A 27,561-nucleotide genomic window follows, 5' to 3' on the forward strand; every position below is an offset into this window, starting at 1 on the left:
TCTTCTCCCAAAGTTTTGATGCCTATGAATCATTGGCCTTCAGAACTGAGAGCCAAGGTAAGTACTACAAATTAAAAGCATTTCTGATGTTCCTTTCACATACTTTCATTTTGTACAGGCATACAGTTGACTTCTAAATAACTTTGGAATAGCATGACCTATTCCTGTAGTCCTGCTGCTAGGTCTGTAGTTGTTCTTTCATTCACCACTGTTCCTTTACTTTTCCTTTGAACCTCAAAAAGCCACACTCCCCTTTTCCAGACTACAGTAGAATTCTAAATCCTAAAGGGTTTAATTCTAGAACATAGTTATAATGGATAATATCTAGGAGAGAGCATGTGCCATCTCCCACTGCTTTTTGAGGAATGTAATAACTAAGTATAGGTAACTCATAAGTATATGACTGACAGGTCACCAAAACAAAAACAAAACCAAACCCAACACAGGAAGAAGAAATCTAGGATCCACTGGAATAGGCCAAAAGAGAGGGTCCTTGTATTTAGTGTAGTATTCTGTAAGCCAAGAGTATAATCAAGACATTAGGAAAACAAACTCAGGGTAACCTAAGGGAAATAGAAGATCAGGGACAAACTGTAGATGCCATAGAGTAATGGTTCAAGGAAGGATCAGATTGAATAGTCTAAATTTTGTTTCCTAATAAACTTGTTCATTAAGATAGTGAAAGAATTAGAAAATGGAATGAACTGACGAGGTGTGTGTGATGAAAGAGTGAGAAAAGGGAGGGGGAGCTGTGGTGGAAGATAGGAGGTGTAGTTTTTGAGGTTAGATGTATACCAAGGGGCCTGGTCATTCAAGGATAAGCAGATGGCCAGATCCTGTTAGGAAATAAAGAGTTGGTTTTGGACATCTGCGGAATACACATTTTACCTCTTTCTTCTCCTTTTATTTCAGTAGGGTGCCAATCATTTAATAGAAGGAATATATAGTTCAAGGAGTCAAAGTTTTGTTGCTTGAGATAAGTTGACCTACCTTGAGTCTAACTTAATTGCAGGGAATAGCTTGAGCCCCGAAGGGTTAACTCACTTGTGAAAATAATAGTGAAGCTAATGAAAATCTTCTGCTTAAAATTAAAAAACAAACACTTCTTTAAAGATATTAATAATATTTACTATTACAAATTGATTGGAAAAGATACATAAGTGACAGGATTTTCTATTAGCTAAACTGTTATTTTTATTTTTTAGATTTCTAGCATATTTCTGGATTATTACGTATGCATATATTTGTGTGTTATAAAAAGGAACTCACACTCTACATGTTTTATAACCTTTCCCCCACTTAATATGTTACCGTCTTCTCATGCTAATAAATGGGCTTGAGAAGTAATTGACATAAAATGAACTGTACATATTTAAAGTTTTCAGTTTTATAAGTTTTGACATTTGCATTCTCCCATGAATCTATCACCACAATTAAGATAATGAACAGACCCACTGCCCCCCACATTTCCTCATGTTCCTTTGTAATCCACCCTGACCTCTCTGACCTTTCCCTCCCCCAGGCAACCTTTGATTTGCTTTACGTAGCTGTAGATTAGTTTACATTGTCTAGACTTGTATGTAATTGGAATCATACAGTGTATATTCATAATTATTTTGAGATTCATTCATGATATTGTATGTCAGTAGTTTGTTCTTGTGACTGCGTAGTATTCTGTTTCATGATTGAATCATAGTTTGTTCATTTACCTATTGATGGACATTTGGATTGTTGCCAGTTTTGGCTATTACAAATAAAGCTGTATGAACATTCTTGTTAAATCTTTTCATTGACATATGCTTTCATTTATCTTGAGTGCATAAGTAGGAGTGGAATGACTATGTTGTATGGTAGGTATAAGTTTAACTTAAGAAACTGCCGAACTGTTTTCCAAGGTGGTTTTACCATTTTACATTCCCACCAGCAGTGTATCAGAGTTCCAGTTTCTCCATATCATTATCAGTCTGCTTGGTATGCCCAGTCTTTTAAATTTAGCTATCCTAGTGCATGTGTAGTGATTGCTCATTGTGGTTTTATCTACATTCCTTAGCAATTCATGATGTTGAGAAGCTTCATTTGCTTTCTTGTCATCCATGTATTTTCTTTGATGAAATATCTGTCCAGATCTTCTTGCCATTAAAAAAAATTGTTTTTCTTCCTATTATTGAATAAGAGTATTTTGAATTTATGCTGAATACAAATCCTTTGTTAAATACATGTTTTGTAAACATTTTCTCCCAGTTTTTAGCTAGCTTTTTCATTTTTCAACATGGTCTCTTGGAAAGCAAACATTTTAAATTACGATGAAGAATAATTTTTTTGTACAGTACTTGCTGTGTCTTATGTAAATAATGTTTGGAAAAACTAAGGTCACTATGATTTTCCACTGTATTTTTTTAGAAGTTTTTAGCTGTAATTCTTTTATTTAGGTCCATAACCCATTTAAAGTTAATTTTTATATATGGTACAAAGTTCTTTTTTTCTATATGGCTGTGGATTATTCCAGTACCATTTGTTGAAAAATTGTCCTTTCCTCATTGAATTGCTTTGACATCTTTGTTGAAAAGCAACTGCTCATATACATGTGGATCTACTTCTGTAGTCTGTTCTGTTTAATTGATCTACATGTCTTTACATTAATCTTCATATCTTTAACTAATTCTACTTGGTGCTGATTTGTGTAGCTTAATAAGTGATGGAGTTAGATAGTGTATCCTTTCAGTTTTGCTTTTTCAAAATTGTTTTGGCTATTCTATGTCCATAGTGCTTCTGCATAAATCATAGAATCAGCTTTTCAGTTTCTACAAATGGGCCTGCTGGGATTTTGATTGGAATTAAGTTGGCTCTACAATTTAATTTGTGGAGAATTGACATCCATCTATTTAATTTTTAATTTCAGTTAATACTTTTTATATCTAGAACTTTATGTTCTTTCAAACCTGCTTAATCGTTCTTACAGTTTTTAAATTGTGTATTTTTTAAACCTAATCATACTAAACATTATTTTGTAGTCCATGGTAATTCTAATATCTATAATCCTTGCAAATCTATTTCTGCTGTCTGTTTTTACTGCTAGTTCTCCTTTGTTTCCTTTTCTGTTCAGTTAATTTTTTTTGAAAACTCCTTATTTTCATGAAACTGTGTCTGTGGGAATTCATTGAGGCCCAGATTGATTGTGAGTTGCTTCAAAGATGATTTGCATTTGCTTCTGCCAGGCTCCTGTGAACACTACCAGTTTGGGATCACGTAAATTAAATTCTCGTCTTGAATTTTTTTCTGGCCACCCAGGTAGTGTGAATTTAGGCTGCAAACAAGAGAGATAGCTTGTGGTTCCATATTCTCATCAGAGATTGTTCCTGTGACAACGTTTGAGATAGACCATTTTCATTGCAGTATCCTGGGGGTAGGGTACAGGGTACAACTTTGACCCTTATGCTGGGGGTTTAACCCTTTGGGATATCAGCTTTATACGTGGGAGGGTAGTTGGGGGAATCGTTTGTTAACACCATCTTAGGTGGACTCTGAGTTTTGTCCTCTAGTTCTGTGAAGCTCTTTGAGGCCACGAAGATAGAAAGTAAAATTCACCTGGTTCGGCAATGCCCTCAGGTGAAAGTCAGCTTCAGAAATCAAGGCTCCCATGCTTACTTTATTATATTTAGATTGAATATTTCTTCCTTGCCAACACACTGATGCATTTGAGATGTATTTTATCTAGGATTTTTAGTTATTTTCAGTAAATTGTTGATCTAGGTAGCTAATCTTCCATATTACTGGCAACAAGATCACTACTTGACTTTCTATTTTTAGTCTACTTTAAATTTAAAATTTGGTGTTTTCTGACATCAAAGACATAAATCATAAGGGAAAACTAGAAGATGATCATTTTTAATCATCTCTGTTTACACTTTTGAATTAAGAGTTATTTGTTTCTTGTACTTGTTTCCTCTTGGTATGAGTGCCTGTAAAACTTGTGCATGACATTGTTCTCTGGTCATTTACTAGTCTTTTTTTCTTCCTTTCTTTTAAGCATGCTCAAAAGAGAGATTTTGAAAAATCCAGGAAAATACAAAAAGGAAAAAAGTAAACATAATTTGTAATTCACTACTCACAGAATGGTATTACTTTATTGTATTTTATTCTAGTTATATTACTTATGTATTCATTCAACAAATATTTGTCACTTGTAAATGTTTAATTGACTGAAATAGACTCAATAGGTGCAAGAAGAAAACAACTTTTAATTTACTAATCCCACTCCTTATTCATGTTTGCAGTAGTTCTTTCTGTCCTTGGCTGAAATAATGGACACAGTCTCAGCTTCTTCATTCGGTTTTAGTCATTAGGAATGTCTTATTTTAGCAATTGAAATATCTTCCCTAGTGTAATAATTGAAGCTCCAAACTTGATATGAATTAAATTCCGTATCTGGGCTTGCAGGGGGCATCGTTAGCTTCCTCTGTCTTCCCCTTTTGTTATTCTTCTCTTCATCCCCAATCCACTAGCTGAATTTTCTGATCCCTGCAAGTTTAGTCCTCAGAGTTGACAACAGGGAGAAGGAACGTAGTCTTACAACGTGGGGACAGTTGCAGTCTGAGGATAGAGTCTTCTCGATGGCCCATTTACCATTGCTGATTCATTCGTCCATGGGGTATTTTTGAAAAACTTTGGATTTTGTTTTGTAAGATTTTTACCAACATGACCCTTGAACTGCCATCCGTGTGACTTGGCAGGTATCTCTGGCTGACTAGTTATGACTCTCCTCCAGACTCAGGCTTCAGGCTAGCTGCTCTTCTCTGGGTCCCTTTGCTATTCAGTCCTCTTGGACAGAATCTCTTGAAAGCTACCTCCCACTTCCTCTTGCAGGCCCATCTTGGTTCATGCTTCCTTGCCTACTTTCAGAGGGGATCAGTAACTTTTCCTTAGCGCAGCTCTCTCCCCTTTGTTCTCTTTCTCTCCTATGCTTGTGTTTGCATCTGTTCTTTCTTATGTTCACATATTGGTCCCAGTAAAACCCCTCTCACTTGGCATGGGGTGAGTGGGACACTTTCACATGAGATGTTGGGGCAGCAGGAGAAGTGCCACAGCAATCCAACAATCTTCTTAAAGAAATTTCCTCTTTCAACTCTAACCCCGTCCCGTCCCTCTTCTCAAACAGAAGGATTGCTAACATTGGTGAAACAGGCTTTTGGGACTTTAACCAGAATAAAAGCATCCCATGTACTCTCATACAATCAGCACAGTGTTGTTAGTACCCAAACTATATGGCAGATACAGTACTATGTGCTGGGAGTAAGAGTGGCGAGCAAGACAGAGTTACCTGTCTTGAAGCTTTTATTCTAGTGGGGAAAACAGATGAAAAGAAACGTGTGTGTGTGTGTGTGTGTGTGTTTATATATACTATATTAATTAGTGATAAATTCTATATGGAGAATTGAAAGCAAGGTATGGGGATAGAGAGTGACAAAAAGTGAAAGTTTTGGTAGATATAGACATAACAAGTCTTCTTATCTTTTACTAATAGGAATTCTATTCGTGTAGTATGGTATATGAGATATATTTTAAGGAAACTACCCAGGCTGAAGTAAAGTGTGATGGATTTATGTCCTCATTATCTGTATCATCCAGATTCATGTCCTTATTATCCTCATCTTTTTCATGACATATGAGCTCTCTAGGGCCATATTTTTCAAATCATAGGTTACAACCGACTGGTGGAAGGTGAAGTCAATATATTTGTTTCCAACCAGCATTTAAGAAAAAATTAAATAGAAAAGAATAGAAAATAGAGTTCATTTTATGTAGTGAAGCTACATGTTTTATGAATATTTGTTTTGGTTACATACATGTATTGTGTACTGGGTTGAGATGTAGAGCGTATTTCTTATAATTTTTCTTTTTGGAGGGGGAGGTAATTAGGTTTCTATTTTGTTTTATTTTTATTTAATGGAAGTACTAGGAGTTGAAGGACCTTGTACATGCTAGGCACACACTCTACCACTGAGCTGTACCCTTCCCTGAGTGCATTTCTTATTGTCAGTTCTTTTGCATTCCTGAACCTAATTTCAAAGCGTGTGTGTCGGGGGGAACCCCCACATATAACAAGCAGTGCTCTGATACCAGCTGGGTGTCTGCCATTCAGTTCAATTCTGATATTGTCTACCCAGAGATGGCATCAGATTCCCCAGGTTAAAGGCTCAGTCCCACAACACTGTAAACTATCCCCCAACTCCTTCCCTGCACTTCAGATGCCAGTCACTAGTCCAGGTTGTCACCTGGACTTCTGACCAACTGGCTGTAGTTTGGAGTTCCCAACCTCTGGTACCTGTCTGCAGATTTGATTAATTTGCTAGAACTCAGGAAAAGCAGTTCATTTACATTTACTGGTTTATTATAAAAGGATACAGATGAACACTTAGATGGAAGAGGAAAAGATGCTTGCGGTGCTCTTATCACTTAGGAAATTACAGGGATTTCAGGAGCTCTGTGGCTAGGAACCTGGGGTTGAAACCAATACATATATTTTCTGTTATCTCACACAATGATGATCAGAAAAATTTGAAAAACATTGCTGTATGTAATTTCATATTTGAACCTTTAAAAATGCAAAGTTAAGAGATAAGATTGTGGGATTCCCTAATGAGAAGTTGGGAAGCTCTTAGAAATATAATTTAGATTATCTGATAAAATTGCAAAAGGTCCTCCTAAGGAAAGAAAATAAGGCAACAGTTCTCAGAACACATTGGGATATGTGAGCTGGACTAATGTGATCTACCAGTGAAATTACAAACCACAATCCTTTCCAAATTCTCTGGAAAGAGTTAAAATGGAGAGAATTTTCTCAATTAAAATTCCTCATGTCAAAGAAAGCTTTTCATATACTTTATTAACACATGTACTCTTGGTAACAAAATTCTACAGAAAAAGAGGATATAAGACAATTACATTAGAAAAAAGAAAACGAAATTTAGATGACTGGTTTGCTACGTCTTACACTCATTAAAATGTATCAGAAAATTGCTTAAGTATTCTATCAGGGATGCTTTTTTTTTTTTTTAAGAAGGCTATGAATTACATTACACAAGAATTGTCCTTTACTAAACCAAGTTTGGATCTATTTTTATTTTACATTCATTTTTCTTAATTTTTGGATGTCTGCTATTATCTAGTATTTGATTTGGCCTTTCTATATTTAATCATATTATTTAAAATGCACATATTCCATCATATTCTGAATAGAGTGCATTGACTTCCATGGTCTTTGCCACAAGAAGAAGACTGGCAACTGAAAGTAAATCAGTATGGTATGTACTGGCTGTGAACTTTTGGCCAAGTGTGGATTTTAAAAGGGCATATACAATGCTGGAAAAAGTACAAGTAACCAGGCATGTGTGTGAGAGTCACTGATCTTCTAAACAGCACTGGAAGACTAAAGCTTATGGCCTGAATCACTTTGTTAACTGCCTCCCATCTAATGCTAAGTATAGTATGAAAGGTTTATAATGATTATCTTAGGAAAGAGAGAAGAGATCTCAACTGCTTGTAGGTAATGTCGTCATCCTAATCAGTGGCCAAGAGGAAGTGGAATTGTTCAACTTCTCTTTTGGTTTGTGAGACAGAATGATTTGGGGGCTGAAAAGATAGAGTAAACATCATTAAAGAAAACTGGAATGTAACTAAAATAAGGTAATAGTAAGAGAGTTTCTGTTTCTCATTTTATCTTCTGGCCCAGAAGAAACATTTTCTGGAGTTCTGAGTAGACTTGCGAATAAAAATTTGGTACCACTGTTGGTAATTTTTGAGAAATTGTGGAAGCTTGGAATTGGGCAGATGTATTATTTTGATGTCCCAAAGGGGGAAGTTCATACAAATGACTATTGAGTGTGATCTTGATCAGGCAAGATTATTATTAAATGATAAAAGGATGGATTATAAGCAATTAGGAAGGGGCACTAGACATAACCACTGGAAGCCAGCATGTGTTTTCTATAAATAAAACATGTTGGTTTTATTTCATTTTCTGTTAGGAAAACTAGACTGGTAGGCACATCTGGATCTCAGCGCAGCTTTTGATAGTCTCTTGATGCCCTTATGGAGAAATTACAGAAATAGAGATTAGGTTTTGTGGCTCCCAAGATGATGTTGATTAGCAAAGGGATTGATGTCCAGTGTGAGGTCTCTAGTGGTGTGCCAGAGACACTGTATTAGTTAGCATTTCAATCAATAATTTATAGTCAAGATCTGGAGGCTTGCTTTTCAAGTTTGTGGACATTGATGTGTGTTAGAGTCAGGATCAGAAAAGTTTTTCAACTACTTGAGTTGTTGGACCTCATCTAACAAAATAAACTGTAATAGGGACTTTTGTGATGGTGGAAGGAATTTTTGATAGAGATTTTGATGGGATGATTTCTAAATTTTCCTTTGAAATCTGACCATTGAAGATTCTATTGGAATAACGTGGAGCAGATCTCCCATGTTCTGAACCACCTGGGCCTGTTTCTTTTGTTTTGGTTTAAAGAAGTTTACTTTCCAACAAATCAACAAGCTTAGTTATGTACAACTTAAGATGTGTCTAGCTATGTGAAACTCATAATGCTGTGAAGTTAAAATTCTTCTGTATGGAGGAAGATTTGTGGTTGCTGTTATTTATTTCTACTACAATAATTTCTGTATTTATTTTGTATTTAAACAACTGTCTCCTCCATTTGCAGTTTCTAGTAGTGATGAAGGCCATGAATTAGCTTTGGAGCTGGGGCAGCCTAAATTTTTTTTTTTTTTGGATGTTAGTTTTATTATTATACTTAATGACAAGTTAAGATGATACAGTATTTGTCTCACTTCTTTCTACGGTGACGGCTTGAGAAAAGGTGCTGTCATATTCTAGGACTTTGTTGTCTCTCACCTATTGATATTCCTCTCTCCATTTCTGTGACTGTTGTAAACATTAGACTCTTGTTTGTAAGGCTTGCTTTCTGGGATGTTTGTGACATTAAGTAAATTTAAAAATAAAATTGTCATATAACCAATATAATGTATGCTCATTTTATTGAAATGGCCAGAATATTTTAAAAAATATACCTGTATATTTAAATAAACCATTTCAGTGAGATATGTTGGAATGGAGGCATGAGGAATGAATAATTATGGTGTGTGTGTGTGTGTGTGTGTGTGTGATTTTAAAATACTGTTTGGATTCAGATTCAGTTTGACAGTTTTTGATCAAAATAAAATGTGTTATAGCAGTTTGTAACCCATGTGTTTCTGCATCCCCAAGTCCAACTTAAGTATCTGCAGGAATTACCCCAGCCTCGCTCTACCCCCTTAACTCTTGCAGATCTTTGTTTATTGACTTAGATTAGAACTGGCCTAGAGCCCAGTGATGGTCATTTCACGTCTGTAGGTTTTTGGTTACAAATCTGCTTTTGTTGCCAGATCCAATAAAGATTCTTGATTGTTTTTGTTAGTTTTATTATAAGTTCTTGCCAAAGATACAATGTATTATAACCAAAACAGATGTTCTGTTTAGACAAGTGTATTTGCTGTAACAGAACCAAAAAATAAACTAAACATGTTCAGCATTAATGTAAGAATTGATGATATTTGGAATGTTATGAGTGTTTTTGATAACCTTTAGAAAGGAAGGAACAATGCTTTATTTTGAGCAATTGTTCTACTCTTTTTCTCTGTCCATATCAGTTTGTGTATGTACAGTTTATATTCTTAGATACTCCTCTAAACTAATATTTTACTGTGGTCTTAGAAGTAGAATGGAATTCACCAATTTCATGTATACAGAGTTCTGTTATTTCTTAAAGTACATACATCAGATAAACAGTATTTTGTCATAGAGACATCATTGAGTAGAAAAAATAGTTTTTAAGATTCTAATGCTTCTAAATAGGTAGGGGAAATAATTATACATAGATCTTTCAAAAAATGGTGTATTTGGTGAAATTAGCAACCTTATTATAGGGTTATAGCATAGATCTTTTGGGACCATAAATAACCATTGGGCCCAGTGTAATTTTATTTATGCTGAATTCTGTGTTGTAGTGAACACAGATGCATAGTGAATACAAGATACATGTATTTGTATTATGTAATTTTATCTCTTTTTTTAAAATCATAGTTCCTAGAATAAATATGATGTGTGAGGGATAAGACTGCATTATCAACAAGTACTAAGGGAATGATTGAGATTGTCAACTCGTTGGCCTATTCTGATTGATATTTTCCTCTTTTCTTTGGCATTAAACAACTTGCTGTTCCCCCTCAACTTTGGCCAACTTAAAAATATACATATAATTGATTTTCCAAAAAAAATCAACGTTTTGATTTATTTGAACCAATTTTCAAAAACACATTATTTGGGAACACCTTTTTTTATTAGAACCATTTGGATTGTGCAGAATCACTATGGTTCTATTTCTTGTTTCAGTTGCATTAGAAAAATGCAAAACCGCTAGAATTCTTTGTTGTTGAGATGCTTTTCATTTGGTTTTAGAGGAGCTGAAAATTTTGGAGCCAGAAATTAATATTTGTAAATAGTAGTTTTTGAATCCACCTTACTTGTGTTTTATATGGGGTTTATTTTTTTTTTTTTTTGGAGGGGGTCACCTTTTGATTCTAATGTGTTTTGTGTGGCTAAATCTTTGTGTTATGCTCTCCTAACTTATTGAAATACCACTTTTAAGTTCCCCACATTCGTACATTTCTAAGGTTACACCCAGCTTAATTCCCATTACTTTTCCGCTTCACAGCACTTGCATTTTGAAGGGACCCTAACATTTGGGTTCACATTATGATAATTAGGTTTCAGGGGCATGGGGGATTAAAGATGTCTCAGGTCTAGTTGCAGAATAAAGTTCAGAAGCACTTGTAAAACTTGCCTGATTGGTGGGTAGAAGAGCTTTTATTTATTCACTACTCATGCAGCATTAATCCGTATTTCATCAGGTACCTACAGTGCTGTAATTCTAGATGTGACCTTGGGACTTGATTTACTTCAGCTCTGTTTTCTTTATTAATGTGCCATGAAAGAGGTACATGAAAGATAGCCAACATCAAAGTACCTTTTAAAGTAAAATGGTTGATAGGAATTCCCTGATATTTATCACTGTCTGTCAAATGTTTCAGCTGGTTTGCATCCTTTTACAAGCTATTGCTTGCTGCACTAAAAGAAATTTAAAGCAGTTGTTTCAAGTCTTGGTGGGGGGTGGGGTGGGTTATGGTGGCAGTGGTGGTGTTTGGATGGCAATCGTTCACTAGAGAAGAGAGTAAATGAGAAGTTAAGGACATGTTCTTTTTTAACTGTGCTTCTCCCGAGATTGATTGTTTTTATGTTTTCCTTTGGGTCGGGGAGTGTTTAGTCCAGTGTGGTGCTTATGATGAGAGTGATGAGACACTTATCTGGGTTATAAGAAGACTGAAGAGGGTGACTAAAAAGAATTCATCAAACCTCTGTGAAAGCAGGAATAAAAGGCAATGTCAGCATCTTATTCATAGATTGTTTAACAAGTTTAACTTCACAGCCTGTTTATTCTTTACTGAGCCATCTGAGAGAAAGCTTTTAAACATAGTTAAGTGGGAAACTGAGTCTTAAGAAGAACAAAGGAAACAGGACTTGGGGAAGGTTTTCCATATGTATTGTGGAATATTTATTTTCCTGTAAATGCATGCTTTACAGTCTGTAGTCTCTGTTCTAGGCTGAATATATGGGGTAGAAGTTCTTGTAGCTCAGTTTTGAAACTGATTCCTTCTTTGTTTCACAAATATTTGTTGGATGTTTCTCCTACTTAAGAAAAAATATTTGAAACCATTTTGCTTTTTAGATAATCACAGGGATTGTCTGTGGATCTATTCCTGTCATCTTTACCATAGAACTATCTTAATCTGAATAGTGAAGAACAGAAATTACAGAATGCTTTAGAAAATGAAAATTACTTGCTTTCAAATTATACTTTATTTTCAACTTTCTAACATAACCTTGACTTGTAGAAGTCTTTTAAAGTCTATTGTAATTAAAACTTTTTTGTAATTAATATTCATTAAAATGTATTTTTGTAGTAGTAAAATGCTTTAAAAATAGCATATTCTTTTGATACTCTGTAATTTTGTTTGTACCTGTGTGCTTAACTACCTTTTTACTCATATGTGGTGGGAAAATAAATTTCATCCCAGACCTGGTCTTGGTGATTTATTGAACTAAAATGTTTGGCCTGTAAAGTATCAGAAACCAACACTACATTGGACACAGAGGAGGTTGGTAATGGCCTTTTCTTTTCAAGGAAAGCAGATATTTGAGACAGACTGTCAACATCAAATGAGCCACAGAGGTAACTTACTTAGTACATGTAGGGAGTGAGCACTGTATGTAGTTTATTTGACATTTGAGTCTATGATTAAGGAAGGGGGTGGGAGAGGTACATCTTGCCCATTTATTGGTGTAGAAACTGCAGAACTTCTTGCTGCCATTGCCGTAAAGCAGAGATGGCTCACCCCCGGCATTAAGAAGAGTGACCTCAGGGGTTGAGAGATGGATATTAGAAGATAGTAGAATGAAAACTGGAAGATGTATACCTTTCTATTCATGCCACAATTTTTTTCAACCCCTTAGCCCTTCCCCCTTCACTGTTAACAGCATCTTCTTTTGCGTTTAAGATATGTTCCTTTAATAATTTGATATGACTCATCATAGTCATAGGGAATTAGGAGCAGTGAAGCATGATAGTGCTTAAAAAGTCATTAAGATCTTTTTTTTTTTTTTTTGCAAGCATTTTAGCTTTCCTAGGGCAGAGCTGTGGAGTCCTTTGGTTGACATGGTGACTCATGTTTTGATATTTTTTCCTTTTTTTTTTGAAGTTTTGTATATCCTATCTAATTTAGGACCAGTATAGTTAAAGTACATGATTTGGTCCTAACAACCAGCTTAGCAGTTGATTGGTGTATTTTTGACTGATTCTTAGGTTTACTTAGTTACCTCATTTACCCAAAATTCCTACTATTCTTCAAAGCATTTTTATTTTTCCTTTCACATAGTTTTCATGAACCACAGAAGGGACTACAAAAAGTTTGATAGACTATCCTCCCAACTCCCAACAGGTTTAAATTCAGATAGTTCCATGATTTAAATCATGATGCTACCATCTTTGCCATTGTCATATTCTACTTGTTTTGACTTATGATATTCTAGTGAGTATGAAGTGGTATTTCCTTGTGGATTCAGTTTGCATTTCTTTGATGACTAATGGCATCCAGCATCTTTTCATATACATATTGGCCATTTGTATAAATTCCTTGGATACATGTCTATTCAGGTCCCTTGCTCATTTTTATTTAGATTATTTGTAGATTGTCTTTTTATTATTGAGTTTTAAGAGTTCTTTATAAATTCTGGGTACAAGTCCCTTATTGGATGATTTGGAAATACTTTCTTCCATTATGTGGGTTGTCTTTTTACTTTCATGATGATCACATTTAAAGCACCAAAGTTTTAAATCTTGTTGAAATTCAATCTATCTTTTTTTTTTTTTGTTACCCATGCTTTTGAGGTCATATGTAAGAATCCTTTGCCAAATCCAAAGTCATGAAGATTTACTTATATATTTTTTCCCAAGAGTTTTATAGTTTCAGCTTTACATTCAGGTCTTTGATATATTTTGAGTTAATTCTTGTATATGGTGTAAGGTAAAAGTTGAATTTCAGTTTTTTGCATGTGGCTATCCAGTTGTGCCTGCAACGTTTTGAAAAGATGATTCTTTCCTTCCCTATTGGATGATCTTGGCACCTTTATTGAAATCACTTTACCAAAGTATATAGGTTTATCTGTGGATTCTAAGTTTTATTTCATTGATCTATTTGTCTCTCTATCCTAGTGCCACTTACCACGCTTTCTTGGTTATCATTGCTTTATAATAAGTTTTGAAATCAGAAAGTATGATTCTTCCACTTCGTTCTTCTTTTTCAAAGTTATTTTGGTGATGCAGGATCCCTTGCAATTCCATATGAATTTTAGAATCAGCTTGTTAATTTCTTCAAAGATGTCAGCTGAGATTCTGATATTAATTGCATTGAATGGGTAGATCAGTTTGGAAATTATTGCATTTTAACAATAAATCTTTCAATCCATCAACATGTAGTGTATTTCCATTAGTTTAGATCTTTAATTTCTTTCAACAATGTTCTGTATTTTTCAGAGTAACAGCTTTATATTTCTTTTGTTAAATTTATTGCTAGTTATTTTATTCTTCTTGATGCTATTGTAAATGGAATTTTTTAAATTTTGGATTGTTAATTTCAAGTGTATAGAAATACAGTTGATTTTTGTAATCTTGTATCTTGCTGAACATGTTAATTCTGACAGTTTTTTTTTAGTATATTCCTTATGATTTTCTGTGTATAAGATCATGTCATCTATGAATAGAGATAATTTTTCTTTTTCCTTTCCAATCTGGATGAATTTTATTTTATTTTTGCTTTATTACCCTGGCTAGAACCTCCAGTAGAGTATTGAATAGAAGTGGCCAGAATAGAATCCTTATCTTTTTCCTATTCTTAGGGAAAAGCATCCAGTCTCACCATTAACTGTGATATTAGCTGTTTTTTTTACATGCCCTTTATCTGGTTGAGGAAGTTCCAGTCTAATCCTCATTTTTTAGTGTTTTTTTTTTTTTAATCTTGAAAGGGTGTTGGATTTTGTCAAATGCCTTTTCTGTGTTTATTAAAGTGATCATATGAATTTTGTTTTTTATTCTGTTGATATGATATATTACATTAATTGATTTTTGGATGTTGAACCAATCTTGCATTTGGGGGTAAATCTCCTTGGTCTTGGTGTATAATTCTTTTTATATGTTGCTAGGGTTGGTTTGCTAGTATTTTGTTGAGAATTTTACATTCATATTCATAAGAGATATCAATCTCTAGTTTTCTTGTGCTATCTTAGTCTGGTTTTAGTATCACGGTAATGCTGGCCCCATAGAATGAGTTGAGAAGTGTTCCTCCTTCTACATGGAAGAGTTTGTGAGGAATTAGTCTAAATTTTTTCAGTCTTAAAGCTATCTGGGCCTGGCTTTTCTCTGTAGGCAGTTTTTGACTACTAACTCACTCTTTATTTGTTATAGGCGTAGTCAGATAGTCTTGAGTCATTTTCAGTAGTTTGTGTGTTTTCAGGATCCATTTCATCCAATTTATCTAACTTATTGGTATTTTTCTTACTGTTCTCTTAAAATCATTTTTATTTTTTTAAAGTTGGTGATAATGACTCCCTCCATTTCTGATTTTAGTAATTTAAGTCATCTCTTTTTTTCTCTTGGTCACTCTTGCTCATGGTTTGTCAATTTTTTTGATGTTTTCTAAGAACCAACTTTTTTTCTGCTTTTTTTCAGGGGGAGAGTTAATTAGGCTTATTTATTTGTTTTAATGGAGGATTGAATCCAGGACCTCGTGGATGCTAAGCAGGCACTCTACCACTGAGCTATACCCTGCCCCCAGAATCAACTTTTTATTTCATTGAATTTCTCTATTGTTTTTCTCTTCTCTATTTCATCAGTTTATGTTCTAATCCTTATTATGGTCTTCCTTCTCCTTGTTTTAGGTTTAGTTTGCTCTTCTTTTTCTAGTGTCTTAGGTGGACAGTTAAGTTTTTAACTTGAGACCATTCTTCTTTTTTTAATATAGACATTTACAGCTATAATTTTTTTCTCTAAGCCATCTTTCAGCTATATTCCATAAAGTTTGATATGTTTTGTCTTTATTTTCATTCAGAATACTTTGTAATTTCCTTTTTGATTTTTTTCTTTGACCTATTAGAGAGTATTATTTAATTTCCATATATTTGTGAATTTCCCAGATTTCTTTCTCACTTCTAATTTCTTTCCATTGTGGTTGTAGAACATACTTTGTGTTGTTTCTGTCCTTTTAGTTTTTACTTGCTTGTTTATCACCAGCACAGCTTTAAAAAAATTTTTTTTTACTGTACTAAAGTATACATAACATATTATTTATCATTTTAATCACTTGTAAGTGTACAATTCAGTAGTATTAAATATAGTCACAATGTTGTGTAACAATTGGTCTGTATCCAAAACTTTTTCATTGTTCTCAACTAAAACTTTGTATCCATTGAATAGTAATTTGCCCAACCACCTTTCTGCCTACCCCTGGTAACCTCTTTCTCCTTTTGTCTCTATGAATTTGCCTATTCTAGGTATCTTAAATAAGTGGAATCATATAATATTGGTCCTCTGTCTGGCTTCTTTCGTGAGCATAATATTTTCAAGATTCATCCATGTTGTATCATAGATCAAAATTTCATTCCTTTTTATGGCTGAATACTTTTTTCTTTTATGTATATACCACATTTTGTTTGTTCTTCCAACTGTTGATGGACATTTGGGTTGTTTCTACCTTTTGGCTATTGTGTATAATGCTGCCTGTGAACACTCTGTAGAAATATCTGTTCAAGTCCCTGCTTTCAATTCTATTGGATCATATGGTAGTTTTATGTTTAAACCTTTGAGAAACTTCCTAAATGGTTTCCACAGTGACTGTACCATTTTATATTCCTACCAGCAATGCACAAGTGTTCCAGTTTCTCTACATTCTTGCTAACATTTATTATTTTCTTTCTTTTTTTTGATAATTGGTATCTTATTGTGGTTTTGACTTGCATTTTTGTAATGACTAATGTTGAGCATCTTTTCATGTGTTTATTGTCTATTTGTACCTCCGCTTTCGAGAAATGTCTATTCAAGTCCTTTACTCATTTTTCAATTGGCTCATCTGTTTTTTATTATTGAGTTGTAGCAGTTCTTTGTATATCCTGGAACTGGTGCCCTGTTCCACTGCTTCTCAAGCTCTTTGTAGCTTTTTGGCTGCATCCTGGTGGTGAATATGGAGATCTTGTAGCTGTCATCAAAGATGCCAAAAGCAAACTGCTCTTTGGCAGTGTGGAAGGTGTGAATCTACTTTCTCATAAGATATCCTGGGCATCAGGGGTTTCTCTTACAGACACTCTTCAGTAAAACCAGATTCATAGCTTGAGCAGATATACTTCTGCAGGCATGGCCCTGACTGAACTCAGCAACGGCACAGAAGTACCACTGGGACCACAGAACCTGCTGCTGATTCTCCACTACCCATGGCTGACTGCTTTTGCTTCTTGACTGATATCTGCAAAAGCTTTGTTTTGACTAATAATTGTCTGGGATGTGATTTTCCACTCTTTTACTTTTGTTCTTTCTGTGGATCTTTTTAAAACATGAAGAACAATTTTATAAGGTTGTTGCAAGGATTAAATGATTAAGTATCTGGAAGAATGCTCCACTGCTACATAGCAAAGGCAAATTCCGTCCTCTCTGAAGGGAAAATGCATTAAACCCAGGCATCAGGGATTTTCTAGAGTTAAAATTCCAGAGAAATTAATACACAATTTAGAAAAAAAAAAAAAACAACACATAATGTATGTGCCTGACTTAACAGAAGTAACAGATTTGCTTGTGAACCAACAAACATGCAGTTGTTGAGATTATCACATGAAGAATATAGTGTACATATGTTGAATGTATTTAAGGAAATAAAAGAGGGTGTGATGGGAGGGAAAGCACAATGAAAATCAAGCTTAATCAGAGAGAACCTTGTACATGCAAACGGCCATCTGGGCCCTTGGAAGCACAACAGGTCAGATGAATTTATGGTTTCTTTTTTACTTTGGAGAAGGCATTCCTTTCCCTGGGTCAGTGGAGACCATGGTTTAGTTTGAAAGAGGTGGGGTATAAAGGGAGCTGGTGGTGAGGGCAGAGGGGTACCATGTTGTACAGCTGAGCACCCTGGTGTGTGGGAGTTTTGTAAGGACTATAAAGTTGTTCCCTTTGTCTTTCCAGGAATTACTGGTACTTTTACTTATCCCTATTTGAGAAAATGAAACATATTGTTTCCTTTTCAATGCCCTTCTTTAACTAGGAATCCGCCTATTTCTTACCTCTTTTTTTTTTTCAGCCTTTGTTCATTTTTAGGAGCTCAGATTGAGAAAGCCCGTCTGTCATTTCACTCTGAGCAAAGTGAAATTGAAATAAATTTTTTTAGTTGCACTAACAACAACAACAAAAAACCCCACATGCTTTGACAGTTTGTAAGTTGGCTCATTAATGTAAACAAAATAATCAAATCAGATATTTGTATTTAAAGTGATTTAGTTGCTTGCATACAGCTATGTCCTTTATATAGAAAAATTGGTCATTATTCTGTGATCTGTCCTTTTCCAAGCTGTTCCTTTATAGTGTGTCAAAAACATAAAGAAGATGTTTCCTTGGTTGATTCTTAAGAAAGCCCCAGGCACATTGTAAAAAACGTGAAGTGGAAGATTACTACCTACCTCATCCTTAGCTGTGGTTTTCTAAACAAGGTGCTATGGATTAAGGTAATGAGAGGCATGACCTGGGGCTTTGAGGCCTCTGCCAGCCCCTCAGTTCTTTCTTCCCTCTCCCACTCTGCTCACAAACACCTGTGTTGACAAGTGCTTTCAGCCTTGCTCGGAAATTACTATACAGTACTGTTCTGCCATTCATTTTGCTCAAAATATCTCAAATAGCAGGACTCAAATAATTTGGGAGGTGTTGTGGATAATTATTTAAATATTCAGTAGATTCTCTGAAGAATCAGTATAGCATAGAAGAGTCAGATTTGTGGATTACAAGTTAACTTTGATATTATATTAGTTTTATGTACTTGGGTGAGTTATTTCACCTTTCAGTTTTCCTGCCTGTAGAGAAGGTCATGATAATAAAACTTAACTCATAGGGTTATTGTGGGGCATAAACATAATGAATCTAAGATTTTATCAATTTTAAGACATCATTTTTTATGTACCTTTAAGAAAAAATAATGACTATTAAATTATGACATCATGCTTTCTCATCACATAGAAAAAGAGCTTTTAAATTACCTAGATAGACTTTTTTTTTTACCATAAATTACTCTTGTATGAACATGAAGAATAAAATACCAAATTAATCAAGTTATTTCTGAAACTTTATATTTGATGATTTGATTGAGAGTTAACAGAAAATTTCTGGCAAATTAATGCTCAGTGACTTCACTAGACCTAGTCAAAGCTTGCCACACAAGTCTCTCCTTGCTCTGAAACGGCTGTCATTTATCCCGTGGGATTTAATAGTTTTCCTGCTTTTGTTGCCCTGCTGTAACCTGCGTATTTTTTAGGCTTGCTTGTTATCACAATATGTTAAAATGAAAACTCTCACTAATATAATAGTTGAGTCCTACACTGAAATTCCTACCTTGAAGTTAAACATATTACAAAGCACTGTGATACTCGCAAACATAGGAATAGAGATCACTAAATAAATACAATAGAAAATGCCAAAACAGGGCTATTTGAAAGATACAATGAGAGTGGAAAAACAATGCGAAGAATATGTTTTAGTAATTTTAGAATTGATTTTTAAAAATTTAATATTTAATGCTGATGAGTATATAGTGAGATAGATGTCTTCAGATACTGTGTATGAATTAGTGTGTGTGAATTAGTGAAACTCTTTTGGAGAGGTATTTTTTGTGAAAATTTGTATTTTTTTATTGCTATATATACCATGACTCAATGTCAGTAAATGTTTTTAGCTGTTAGTTTGAACTTTTTTCAATTTAAGAATTAGTAAATGTTTACTAATATATCAGTTCTGTGGTTACAGGGAAGTTTGGCTGTTTGCTGATATTTCCGCTGGATATAGAGCAGTGCCTAGCACGTGGTGCTCACTTGTGTATTCTTGACTGAATGGATGGGTTCTGTATAACCAGAACTTACAGGTTCTAGCATATCTTATTTTGCATTTATATTAACAAATGCCTTCCCTTACAGAATGATTTTAAAATTCGTTACAGCATATATATATAGTGAAAATACTTAGGTGTTTTTTTAAATTAAGACTTTATTTTTTTAATAGCAATTTTAGATTCACACCAAAATTGAGAGGAAAGTACAGAGATTTCTCATTTTCTCTCTGTCCCCACATACCACACAGACTCCCCCAGTTATTAACATCACCACCAGAGTGGTATAGTTGTTATAATTGCTGAACAAATTGATACATCATAATCACCTGAAAGTTCCTAATATTATAGTTCATTCTTGGTATTGTATTTTCTTTGGGTTTGGACAAATATATGATAACATGGTATCCATCATCGTGGTATCATACAGAGTAGTTTCACTGCCTTAAAAATCCTCTGTGCTCTGCCTATTCCTCTCCTCCCCCAGCCCCTAGCCCCCAGCCCCTGGCAACCATTGATCTTTTTATTGTTTCTATAATTTTGCCTTTTTCAGAATGTCATTTAATTGTAATCACATAGTATTGTAGCCTTTTCACTTTGACTTCTTTCACTTAGTAATATGCATTTAATTTTCTCCCATGTCTTTTTATGGCTTGATAGAGCATTTCTTTTTAACATTGAACTTTTTAACTCCATTGTCTGGATGTACCACAGTTTTTCTATTTACCTGTTGAAGGATGTCTTGGTTGCTTCCAAGTTTCTGGCAATTATGATATAAAGTTGCTATAAATATCTGTAGCTTTTTATGTGGATGTAGGTTTTCAACTCTTTTGAGTAAACACCAAGAAGCATGATTGCTGGATCGTATGGTAATAGAATATTTAGTTCTGTAAGAAACCATCAAACTGTCTTCTAGAATGCTGTATAATTTTGCATTCTCACCAATAATGAATGAGTTTCTGTTTCTCCATATTCTTGTCAGCATTTGATGTTGTTGGTATTTTAGACTTTGGCCACTTCTAATAGTTGTGTAGGGTATCTCATTATTTTAATTTGCATTTACCTGATACCATATCATGTGGAGCATTTTTTAGTATGCTTAGTTGCCATCTACTTATCTTCTTTGGTGCCGTGTCTGTAAGGTCTTTGGCCCATTTTTAAATAGAGCTGTTTGTTTTCTTATTGTTGAGTTTTAAGAGTTCTTTGCATATTTCAGATAATGTCCTTTATCAGACAATTTTTGCAGGTATTTTCTCTCTCTCTGTAGCTTGTTTTCTCATTCTCTTGGCATTGTCTTTCACATAGCAGAAGCTTTTAATTTTAATGAAATCCAGCTTATCAATTAATTCTTCAAGGACCGTACCTTTGGTGTTATATCTAAATGTCATCTCCAAACCCAAGCTCATCTAGGTTTCTTCTGTGTTATCTTGTAGGAGTTTTATAGTTTCCCATTTTACATCTAGATCTGTGATCCATTTCAAGTTAATGTTTGTAAGGGTGTGTGGTCTGTGTCCAGATTCATTTTTTGTGTGTGGAAGTCCAGTTGCTCTAGCATCATTTGTTGAAAAGATTATCTTTGTTCCATTGTATTGCCTCTGTTCCTTTGTCAGAGATCAGTTAACTATATTTTTGTGGGTCTATTTCTGAGCTCTCTGTTCTGTTCCATTGATCTGTTTGTTTGTTCTTTCACTAATACCTCACTGTCTTGATTCCTGTAAGTCTCGAAGTCAAGTGGTATCAGTGCTCCAGCTTTGTTCTTCTCTTTCAGTGTTGTGTTGGCTGTTTGGGTCTTTGCCTTTCCATATACACTGGACCCTTGAACAACATAGGGGTTAGGGAAACTGACCCCACCCCCATGCAGCTGAAAATCTGCATATAACTTTTGGCTCCCCCAGAACTTAACTAATGTAACCTACTGTTGACCAGAAGCCTTAATATAAACCGTCAGTTGACACATATTTTGTGTTATATGTGTTATATACTGAATACTTACAATAAAGTAGCTAGAGAAAAGAAAATGTTACTAAGAAAATCATAATCATAAGAAAGAGAAGGTACGTTTATAGTGCTGTACTGTATTTATTGATACAGTAAGTTTACGTCATCTCTTTCCAAGGTGAATCATCTGTCAGTACTTGTATCAGCATTGTCTTACATGATGTAAAATACTGTAGCTGTTACATAGTATTACTAACACTGGATATCAAAACTGAAAAGGTAATGTGAAAAAGAAATTCAGATTTATAGGTATAATGATTCAAGCATTGATAATGAAGAAGTGGCAATGATTGCTTTATGGTAGCCAACTGTAATGCATACAATTGCTTCACAGTAGCTAGCCTATATACTAATGAAATGAATCGTAAAATTTTTGTGGCATGTGGATTCTCTTATGATTATTTGTATTTCTATGATATTGCTGGTAACTTCTCTTTTATTTCTAATTTTGTTTATTTGGGTCCTCTTTTTTTTTTAATGAGCTTGGCTAAAGGCTTATCAAATTTTTTATCTTTAAAGAAAAACAGTTCCTGGTTTTATTAATCTTTTCTATTGTCTTTTGCTGTCTATTTTATTTATTTCCACCCTGATCTTTGTTATTTCCTTCCTTCTGCTGACTTTGGGATTTGTTTGTTCTTCTTTTTCTCATTCCTTTAAGTGGTAGGTTAGGTTGTCTCCTTTGAGATTTTTCTTTCTTGAGGCAGGCTTGTATCATTATAAACTTCCCTCTTAGAACTGCTTTAGCTATGTCCATGGATTTTGGTAAGTTGTGTTTTTATTTCATTTGCCTCAAGGTATTGTGTGATTTCCTCTTTGATTTTTTCATTGACCTATTGATTTTTTTAGTAGCATGTTTTTTGGTCTCCACTTGTTTGTGTTTTTTTCCATTTTTCTTTCTATAATTGATTTCTAGTTTCATACCATTGTGGTCAGAAAAGATGCTTCATATAATCTCATCTTCTTTAATTTACTGAGATTTGATTTGTGGCCTAGCATGTGACCTGTCCTGTAGAACGTTCCATGTGCACTTGAAAAGAATGTGTATTCTGCTATTTTCAGATAGAATGTCCTGTAGATATCTATTAAGTCCAAGAAGTGTAATGTGTCTTTTAAAGCTACTGTTTTCTTATTGATTATCTGGATGATCTGTCCATTGATGTAAGTGGGGTGTTAAAGTCTCCTAATGTTATTGTATTATTGTCAATTTCTCCCTTTATATCTGTTAATGTTTGCTTTATATATTTAGTTTCTTCTGTATTAGGTACATACATGTTTCTGAATGTTCTCTCTTCTTGTGTAGATTCCTTTAATGCCCTTCTTTTTCTTTTATTATAGACTTTGTTTTAAAGTCTACTTTGTATGATGTGAGTATTGCTACAACTTTGTTTTTGTTTCCATTTGCATGGAATGCTATTTTCCATCTCCTTACTTTCAATCTGTGTGTGTCTTTTGCTCTGAAGGGAGTCTCTTGCAGGCTTCATGTTGATGAGTCTTTTTTAATCCAGTCAGCCCCCTGTGTCTTTTGATTGAATCATTTAGTTCATTTACATATCAAGTGATTATTGATAGATAGGTACTTATTGCCATTTTTTTTTTACTTGTTTTCTGGTTTTTGTAGTTCTTCTCTGTTCTTTTCTTCTTTTAGTCTCTTGTCATATGGTTTGATGATTTTCTTTAGTGTTTGTGTTCCTTTCTCTCTAGTTTTTATGTATCTGTTACAGGTTTTTGATTTGTGGTTACTATGGATTCATCTGTGTTGACCTATAGCTAAATCTACTTGTTTTAAACTGACAGTCATTTAAGTTCAAACACATTCTAAAAGCTGAACATATCCCTCCCCCCATGTTTTGTGTTTTTGATGTTATATTTTACATCTTTGGGCCTGTTCCTTAACTGTTTATTGTAGTTATAGTTGACTTTGCAATATTTGCCTTTTATCCTTTATACTAGCTTATTTAAGTGGTTGATCCACAGCCATTACCGTATATTTGCCTTTACCAGTAGGATTTTCCCCTTCCGATATTTTCCTATTTCTTGTTGTAGCCTTTTCTTTTTCACTTAAAGAAGACCCTTAATTTTTCTTGAAGAAGATTGGTTTAGCATTGATGAACTCTTAGTTTTTGCTTGTCTGAGAAACTGTTTATCTCTCCTTCAGTTCTGAATGATAACCTTACTGCTTAGACTATCCTAGATTGTCAAATTTTTTTCTTTTTACAACTTTAAATATATCATGCCACTCTCTTCTGGTCTGCAAAGTTTTTGCTGAAAATCAGCTGATAGCTTTATGTGGATTCCCTTGTATGTGACTCCTTTTTTTCTTGCTGTTTTAGAATTCTCTCTTCAACTTCTGACGTTTTAGTTATCATATGTCTTGGTGTGAGTCTCTTAAGATTTGTCTTGTTGTGGACTCTCTGGGCTTCCTGTTCCTAATTATATTTCCTTCTTCAGGTTCAGAAAGTTTTCAGCCATAATTTCATGAAATAACACTTTCTACTTTTTCTCTCTTCTCCTGGAACCTCTATGATGCTTATGTTAGTATGCTTAATGTTGTCCCAGAAGTTTCTTAAACTATTCTCATTTTTTAAAATTTGATTTTCTTTTTGCTGTTCTAATTGGGTTATTTCCGTTATTCTATCTTTCAGATTGCTTATGTGTTCTTCTGTATCATCTAATCTGCTGTTAATTTCTTCTAGTGTATTTTTCATTTCCTTTATTGTATTCTTCAGCTCTGTGTGGTTCTTTTTTATATTTTCCAGTTCTTTGTTAAAATTCTCACTGTGTCCATCCATTCTTTTCTCCAGTTCAGTTAGTATTCTTATTATTGTTACTTTGAACTTATGAGGTAAATTATTTATCTCTGTTTCATTAGGGTTTTTTTCCTTGTTCTTCCATTTGAAACATATTTCTCTCTCTTCTCACTTTATTTATCTTTCTCCATCTCTTTGAAATTAGGTGAGATAGTTACCTGTCCAGGTCTTGAAGGTGTATCCTTGTGTAGGAGTGTTTCTCTGCAGGCTACGTGTGCCCAGTGGCTTTGGTGGGAGCTGGATCTGAAGTGAGCGTAAGCTGTATCTTCCCCCAGAGTATGCTTGCAGCCACCACCATAGTGGGAGGTAGGGCTGGAGTTGGAGGTGCTAGAGCCAGAGCCAGGTTCAAGGTAGGGCTTCTATGCTCAGTGGCCATCACTGCCCATTTGGGAGTGGATTCAGGCCCAAGAGGCTGGAGCAGAAACCCTGAGGGGATTGGGTTTCTCCTAGGTGTGAAGCTATCTCAGCTGGGGGTGTCTGAGGCCCGAGGGTTTGGGGCTTCACTTCTGAGCTGGTTCAACTTTTTCCTTGTGTGCATTCCTTGGTTAGAGACTGGGTTGGGCTGGTGGGGTTGGAGCTGTACTACTGAGCTGGTTCCACTTCTTTCCAAGTGTGTGTATAGATGTCATGTCTGAAAGGCAGTCTTCAGCTTGAAGCTGGTTTCTCTCCCCAACAAGTGTGTGCACGGACACGGGCAGGCACACCAGCAGTGGCTGCCTCTGCCCTGGTCATAGGCAGGGCTGCGGCCCAAGTCAGCTCTGTTCCTTCCAAATATGTGCAGTCTTGTCAGCAGTGGCAGCTTCTGCCTTAGCAGGGAGCAGCAGAGGAACGGGAGGGTCTAGAGCAGGAGCCCCATGCAGACCCTGGGGCACTGGCAAACTGGCCAGAACACCAGGCAGTTTTCAGTCTGCTGCCTTTGTGCTGGCACTGGGAGCAAACAAATCTGTGCGAGTGCTCTTTAAGAGCAGAGGCTCAGTTTCTTGTAGCTCTCTGGTAAGCTCTGCTGGTTTTCAAATCAGTTAAGGGGATTTGTCCTCCTGGTGTAGGACCCCAGGGCTGGGATGTCTAATATGTGACTTGAACCCTTTACCCCTGAGGGAGGATCTCTGAGCTTCTGATATACCCACCTCTTCTGGATCACTTGCTAGGGATGCAGGTCCTGCCTAGATCACTTCTCCTCCCTTCTTACCAGACTGTATGGTTCTTTCTTTACAGCCTTGTAAAAGAGCTGTTCTGCTAGTCTCCAGTCTTCTTGAGTTGAGAGTTGCTTTACATGTAGTTGTAGTTTTGATGTGTTCTTGAGGGGAGATGAGTTCAGTGTCCTCCCACTCTGCCATCTTGATCCCACCTCCCTGCCATGGTATTATTGTATTTTTAATTTCAAATTTAACTTGTTCTTTGCTAGTTTATAAGAAAGTGATTACCTTTTGTATATTAACCTTGTATCCTGCAACCTTGTTATAATTGCTTACAATGATGTGACTTTTATAGCCTGTTGATGTGATGGATTATATTGGTTGATTTTTGGATGTTTAACTAGCCTTGCATTCCTAGGATAAATTCTACTTATGGTGTATAATTCTTTTTATACATTGTTGGATTTGATTTGCTAATATTTTGTTCAGGATCTTTATATTTGTGTACATGAGAGATACTGGTCTGTTGGTTTCCTTTGTTTGTTTGGTTTCAGTATTAGGGTAATGCCAGCCTCACAGAGTGAGTTAGGGAGTATTCCCTCTTCTGTTCTCTGTGTGGTATGATTTCTTCCTTAAATGTTTGGTTTTAGTTGTTTTCTTTTAACCATTTATTTTTTGAAATTGTAATGTGTCTTGTATACTTGTACACTAAATACTGACACATTAATTATGCTTTTATTATTTATATATATATATGTACTCCTGTAAGCAGATCAAACAGTATAGAATAATCTAAAGAGCAATGTAGAAAATTATCTGTATTCCAGTATCCAAAGGACATATTGTTATTTTAACATGATTTCATATTTATCTATGATGTGTATGTATATAGGTGTGATATACAATTTAACATTAATGAATACTTATCTTTTCCCCCACTCTTTTGATGTGTTATAGATAAATATAATTTTTAAAGGATTCTTTATCATTTTTAAGGACTGCTGAATGGTATTTTATTGCATGTGCATATATTATGGTACTTTTATAGAATATGGATTTTTCTTTCCAGGGGTATTATTAAGCACATGTGAAAACAACTCTAACTACTAGTTATCTGTAGTATTTGTTTTTTGAAAAGAATAGTATACTGTCTTATAGTTTTGTTTATGTATTTTGGTGTCTACCTTGCTCCCTTCCTAAGTGTAAAAGATTCGCATTTTAACTCCTGGTACAATCTGTATATTTAGTAGTCTATTGCAAATCCTCTTTTCGAATTGAACACACTAAGTTCTGGCACTTTCATATGAGCTTGTTAGATCTCTCCCTTTCCTTTTCCCTGTGTTTAGAGTCAAGGCTGAGTACTTGATTAGGAGTGTTTTTTGAATGGAGGAAAAGATAGGCAACAAAGAGGACGAGACGAGGTTTGCTAAAGAACATCACAGTCACACCCATGTATTTCCTGTAGAGTGTGTCTCTGGGGCTTGTCATGGAGCGAATCGACCAGCACGCACAGTGATTGTGAAAAGGTGATTTTATGGTTTGCCTCTTGATGATATATTTTAAAAAATTGGTGATGATGGTTTTTCTGAATACAGAGATGACTTAGAAATATCACACTACTTAAGTGATGTTTCAGGTCTTTCTCGGCTGCTGATTTTCCTTCTTCACATAATTTATTGGTTTTCGTACCTACCCTTTTATGGCAATAATTGGATTGGCTATAGGAGAAGTAAGTATCACAATGATTGTGAGGGGTTGTGCTAGGAGTGGAGTTACTGCCTCATTAGTAGGTGGTATATATAGTGCTAAGTATAGGAGCACAGACTTCACAATCATAT

General features: G+C 35.0%; 1 protein-coding gene across 2 annotated transcripts in view; it reads left to right on the top strand.

Annotated features, from left to right (window-relative positions):
* Positions 1-27,561, top strand: part of SRBD1 (S1 RNA binding domain 1) — a 178,964-nt gene that overhangs the window by 49,092 nt on the left and 102,311 nt on the right. The gene's annotated exons all lie outside the window — the stretch shown is intronic.

The sequence above is a fragment of the Camelus dromedarius genome, chromosome 15 (assembly GCF_036321535.1).
Source record: "Camelus dromedarius isolate mCamDro1 chromosome 15, mCamDro1.pat, whole genome shotgun sequence".
Lineage (NCBI taxonomy): Eukaryota > Metazoa > Chordata > Mammalia > Artiodactyla > Camelidae > Camelus > Camelus dromedarius.